At 35.8% G+C, this 6,000-nt stretch overlaps 1 long non-coding RNA gene across 1 annotated transcript in view; it reads right to left on the minus strand.

Moving 5' to 3' along the window:
* The window catches only part of LOC111193334 (uncharacterized), a 71,422-nt gene extending 65,710 nt beyond the window's left edge, over positions 1-5,712 (minus strand). Inside the window, exons 1-2 of the long non-coding RNA XR_002650438.2 lie at positions 5,174-5,712; positions 3,249-3,320 (exon numbers count right to left, since the gene is read on the minus strand). This is a non-coding gene — a long non-coding RNA (uncharacterized LOC111193334). The remainder of the gene's footprint in view (positions 1-3,248; positions 3,321-5,173) is intronic.
* Between the last annotated feature and the right edge of the window lie 288 nt (positions 5,713-6,000).

Raw genomic sequence — 6,000 nt, forward strand, 5'->3', positions numbered from 1 at the left:
GTCCGCTATGCCCTTTTGGACTGAAGCCATCCGTTTCAAAGGGCCTGTACAGCCATGGAGGCGACACTGGCCTGGACTGCACGGTCACTCAGGAAAAGGTGAAGAGGTCAAAGTGGAGGCCGGTGAAACATAGGCTACTGATGAAAGAGGCTGGGAAAGAAACCCTTTGTGCATTTGATTCAGAGTGATCACATGACTAAAAATAACAAAGCGTTAATCTGAACGAATGAATATGTTTAACAGACATTTACACCTGTAGACATATACAGTCATATTTCTTAATTGGAAAGTTCAGATTTTATTTTAAAATATGAGTGTTTTCTCAACTAGTGTGTTCAGAGATGTTGAGCTTTCTTTTCTTCATGATATATATTTTTAGAAGTAGCCTTTACATATACACTAAAATGCTAATAGTTATGGGACAGGAGGGTATATTATGTCCCAAAAATTCACAATGCCTTGCCATGGGCACACTGGTCAGTGTTCAACCCCACTCACAAGACAAAACCTCACATCTCATACAGGTATTGGGGTTTACAATCCCTGAGATACCACTTACTGATCAATTTTCATACTGCTACCCCATGACATTTGGGCTGAAAAGTCAATGCCGTATTATGATGAGTACCACCTACATACTGTACCATGGCATATGTTCTTCCATATCTAAACCTTTTTTAAAAGAAATAATTTTTGGTTCTATAAAGATTTTCTTTTTTTAAGTTCTTAATTAATTTATAGGTTCTACACACTCGCATCTCTTTTACATTTTTTTCTTTTATGGAAGCAAAAATGTTTATTTTATGGTATCGCTCTAAGAACTCTTTGTAGCACTTTTATTTCCAAGGGTGTATCGAAAGTGTTGCAAAATAATCTACAGTATTTTAAAGGTTACCAATGAAGCTCATCAGTTTTATCTGAATGAAGCACCTTGAATTCTGCCATGGCTTTGTGTCATGTTCTCTATAATTGTTTCACATCTGAAATAAGAGCATGGCAGTTCGTAATGTCAATAATGGCCTTATATTGAAATGGCTCTTTTAAGGCCCAGAGAGCATGAATGTGACAGGAAGATTATCGAAGCTGTCAAACAACGAAAAGGACTATGGAAAATATTTCCATACAATATTTGGACACTGACTGGTGGAAGCAGCCAGCCCTGTTATAAATTTTATTTGCTCAGTCCTGTTGCTATGGAGACTCTGTCCACGCTTTAACACATGGAGAACCAAAGACACATATAGTGGATGGTGAATGATTGTGCAGTCAGCACTGGCAAATTATGCTCAGTAATATAAAAATTTGTTAGAAGAAACAATTTTGAAGATTTTATCGAGTGAAAAGAAAAAACACTGAGACAGGGAGGCTGCAAAAGATAAATTAATAAATGGATTTGAAGTGAATCAACGTAATACTTTAAATATCGATATTTAAATAAGGATATTGTTACATTTCAATAAGCTGAACATAAATGGCTTCTTACTAGGCCTATAGGTTTAGACACTTACTCAGGAAACTGCCTTAAATCTGCTCGAAAATAGTTTTGTCTCTCTGTAGATCTAAAGCTTGCTAGTAAGTAGATGTGTGTTGGTAAGTACATGTGTGCACATGTGTGTGTGCGGTTGCTGGTCTGCCCCCGTGGCCCTCGTGGGCCGGAAAAGCGAGGGACAGTGGTGTTTATGAAAAAAAAGCTCTGAGCTGTCCAGCACCATGCTAAATGAGACGCGTGACTCATCAGATGAAACAGGGGATTAGGTGGTAATGATCTGGCAAATGGTTTTGAAATTGTAATTATCTACCCAGTGCTGTTGCGTTTAGATTTAGTGTGTGGTGGGGGGTGTACATATGTGTATGTGTGTGTGTAAGTGTGTGTGTAAGACAGAGAGTGAGAGAGGGAGAGAAAAAATATATATGAGGGTTACAATGTAAAGCATTTTATCCAAACAAGTGCTCCTTATCTCTCCAAAAAGGATGAAAGTTCCCCACTATGGAGTGGTGCCATAAGTACTGCTGGGCTGAATATAGCAGGCTTCATCACTGAGCCACTGATCTTTGACTAAGTGTAGACAAAGAGGATGCTGAGCAAAGACTGCTCTCGCTCTGCTCTCTCCAGCATAAACACTTGACCTGACCAATCACACTGTTACCTGTGCTGCTCCCCTTAGCGGTGCTTGAGCACTTTAGAATGTGCTAAAGAACAGCCTCCAAAAGCCCTCTAAAGCCTCCCGCGTGTCTTATATTTCAAACACGGCACAACACTGCAAAGTCATGCATATTCATCACTTCACTGGCCATTTCAGCCAGGTATCTAAGAGCCGGCCACACAGTCTACAATCTAAAACACATGCAAACAACACGTTAAAGGTCACCATTGCAAGGTTTGTTTGTTGGCTTTCTTTCGGAGAACCTGAATCCGTACCCCACTCTCTTTTATTTTTTTACCTCTTATTTCACACATTTGCCTCCCACTTTCTCTCATCTTCAGTAGTGTGCCACGGTTAAGTCAACAGAGCACAGATCCCAGAAATCCTTTCTCAAAGCAATAGAAAATCTCACATTCTTCAGAACAATGATTCGCAAAACGAGCTGGCTAAGAAGAGGATTTCAAAATCAACTCAACCATGAAATGAAGTGTTTCTTTATTGCAATGGTTGACTGCCATCTCATGCATACACTGGGAGCCAGCCTGCATGCTGGAAATTAGAGGACTACTGCCATCTAGTGGATTGATATATAGATTGAGCAATATCAGTGTTTCAAGCTCGCTTGTTATTTAATATATTTTATGAAATCTTTTGTAATTGTAAAATTACAATTACTGGGCTTACATATCAATTTTTGTTGTTTCCTTAGGTGCACTGAGGTTTGAAAATGTGTATGTGTGTGTTTTGGGGTCTTCCTGGCCCCTTTCTGTGAACAGGTGTTTCTCTCGTCAGTAGACGTTCCTCTTCATTACTGTCCAGCAGAGCATTCATGAGCTGTCACCCACATCTACTTACACATGACTGTGTGGTTGTATGCATGTGTGTGCCTTAGTAAGATAACACTATTTTTTTTGTATTGTGGAAAGCAGTTGTCATGGTTTTGGCTTTCATAAATAAAGTGAAAGGAAACATCAAACTGTGAGTGAGAGATTACAACAGGTCTGTGGCCAATCATATATAACCCTTAAAACAATATTATATAGCATTTGCGCTTAGCATTTTACATTAATAACAGATTCAAAATTATGTTGATGCTCTACTGACCTGTATAGGGAGAACCGCGTCTTCATCATTCCTACTCTGGGCTTGGCACACTGCAAACTGCACGGCGTAACTCTGGTAAGTAAGCAGGACAACACTTGTGAGAACTATGTTCCAATTCCCAAATGTAACAGGACAATAGTATTTTACACATCTAGCACTTCCAACAAATACAACTCAAATTGGGGGAAAGCAAATAGACCTCATGAGAAAAAAACAACTGGATTGGAAATTGCAGGTCACTGTTTCTTGAAAGTATATTATAAAATTTCAACAAAGCTTTGATATTCTACCAATAGAAAACAAGGGTCTGCTGTCACTTATTTTAACTTGTGATCTGTGGAAGATTTCCTTTGTATTCACATGCATATGTTTATAAATACCAATGACCTTACAAGTTTACAAGTGTGCTCACATCACAGAGTGACACTGCTGGAAATTAGAAAATGACAGAAACGCCAAAAGAAAACTAATTGTGACTCAATTTCATGCTATAAGATTTTTTTGTAGTGCAACCAAAAGAGTCACAGCACCGGAAATGGCCAAGAATAGTAAACAAATTAAAGGTTAACTCAATAGTGTATCATCAGTCAAGCACAGCATAGCAGAGATTAAAAGAAAGTGGTTTGAAATGAGTTGAAGAAGAGAATTGCTGTGAATTGCCAGAGTCTGCTACCAGGAGAGGCTTACTCATGACAAAGCTCTTGAAAAGCCACAATGTAACCCACTTTTATAGTGATACGTTATCAATTAAAATACTCTCTCTAAATGTATTAATCTAATTCGTAAATATTTCTGTTAGATTAACATTTTGTGAGTTTTTCAGAAATTTATATTATATAAACTAGTATATAAATCTAAATATTTAATGTATTCCATGCATGCAGTTGAAATCAGTTAAACTCTTTTACGAACTCAACACCCAAAAACTTTCATAAATACTATTTTTTTGTGTATACACTATTACAAACTATTTGAGCACAAGTCATATTTTTTTTCATATGTAGTTTAATAAATTAGGCCCATTTTAACCAAAATGTTCAAATCTATAGCTTATTAGGCTGAATCTTTTCAACATTACCATTAGCCATGTGTCTTCTATACCACTCTAAATTAATGTTATAGTAACACTTTCCACATTGGCATGTAAATTTAAATAAATTATGTAAAATATGGCATCCCAGCTGACAGTAAACGTTTTAAGAACATCAAACAACATTACAGACGTAATGTTCCAGGAACTTCTGAAAGCATGTGACATAACAGTGGTTTGCATCATAACATTTTTAGAACATTTCTTACATACTTTACTTTACTTACATTCCCAGTTAGACTAATATTAGGTTAACATTATGGAAATATTAAAAGTAACATTCCCTAAACGGGCAATTAAAACGTTACCAAAACATTTTAAAAAGTTTAATAAACGGTCTAAGAACATCTAGGAAACTTGACATATTTTGAACGTTTAAATAATGTTAACTGTAACATTCGGAAAACATTCTAATAACCAAATACCTGCTGGGATGTTAGCTGGGATGTTATCGAAACATTGAAATATTACATTCCATTAGCAACACTAAATCTTTGTTAGCTTTGTAAGAATGAACACATGTAAAATTATTAGCTTTGTAAGAATGAACACATGTAAAATTATTAAGAGTTAAACGCCCCTGGGTGTTCACACTAGCAAACAAACTTGCTAACCTGGCTAAATTAACTGAGGTTAATTAGCTAAGCTAAATAGGTTAGCTAACCTAGAGCAAATTTACCTATGGTTAGCTAACCTTGGTTAGCTAGTTAGCAAGCTAGATAATGTCTGTTACGAATAACTAAATTATCTAAATATCTATAGATATGTTCCAGGTAATTGAATACATTTTAACAAGAATTTCTCACATCAAAATTACTTTCATTTTCAGACCTACCAGACACAAACTGCCTGCTGTACATACAGGTTAGCCAGTTTAGCTCGTTCAGCTATTAGGATCCCTGCACAGTCCCTGCAGCTAGAAAGCCTTTTTAGCTATAATTTGCTGTTTAAAACTTATTTGTTTTGCATTAAAACCACACAAAAGCTTTATGTTATGTTTGTAAAGTCTGTTTAAAAACAATTATGAGAAGTTTGTTCAAACAAATCAGTTGTCCCAACCCCCGCGCTGTGGGGGTGTGGCCTAAATGGCAAGTAAAACTACTCTTCCCACCTGGCTCACAACCGACCTTTAACGTTGAAATATCAGCTAATCAGTTAATTTTAGTATTTATTTAGTAGTCCACAGCTGTATTAAAGTACTAGAGACTAAGACTTGAGTAAAAGTACAAGTGCTCTATCAAAATAGTGACTTGAGTAAAAGTTAAAGTGTTCTTTATGCACCACAATTAAATGAAAGTACTAGTACTAGTATTTAACCTTTTTTTGTTCTTAACACTCTGTGGCATGATTTTATTTATTTACATATTGATCTGTATATAGACATTTTATTATTTTATCTTAAATGTATTTACATGTAAACCATTATATTCAACTTATCAAATACTGGTATTTGAAAAAAGATTACACCACCTCAATGTCTTTTGTTAAACCAAATTCTTCCCCTTCATGTATTGGAGACTTGTCTCGTGACATTATATATATATATATATATATATATATTTAAAAACTAACATTATTATTAAAAAAATAATAATTCAATGTAATTACCAAAAACTGGTTTGTGGTCTGAGGGCAACACCATGCCATAGATGTTTAAGTAAT

This window comes from Astyanax mexicanus, chromosome 6 (assembly GCF_023375975.1).
Source record: "Astyanax mexicanus isolate ESR-SI-001 chromosome 6, AstMex3_surface, whole genome shotgun sequence".
Lineage (NCBI taxonomy): Eukaryota > Metazoa > Chordata > Actinopteri > Characiformes > Acestrorhamphidae > Astyanax > Astyanax mexicanus.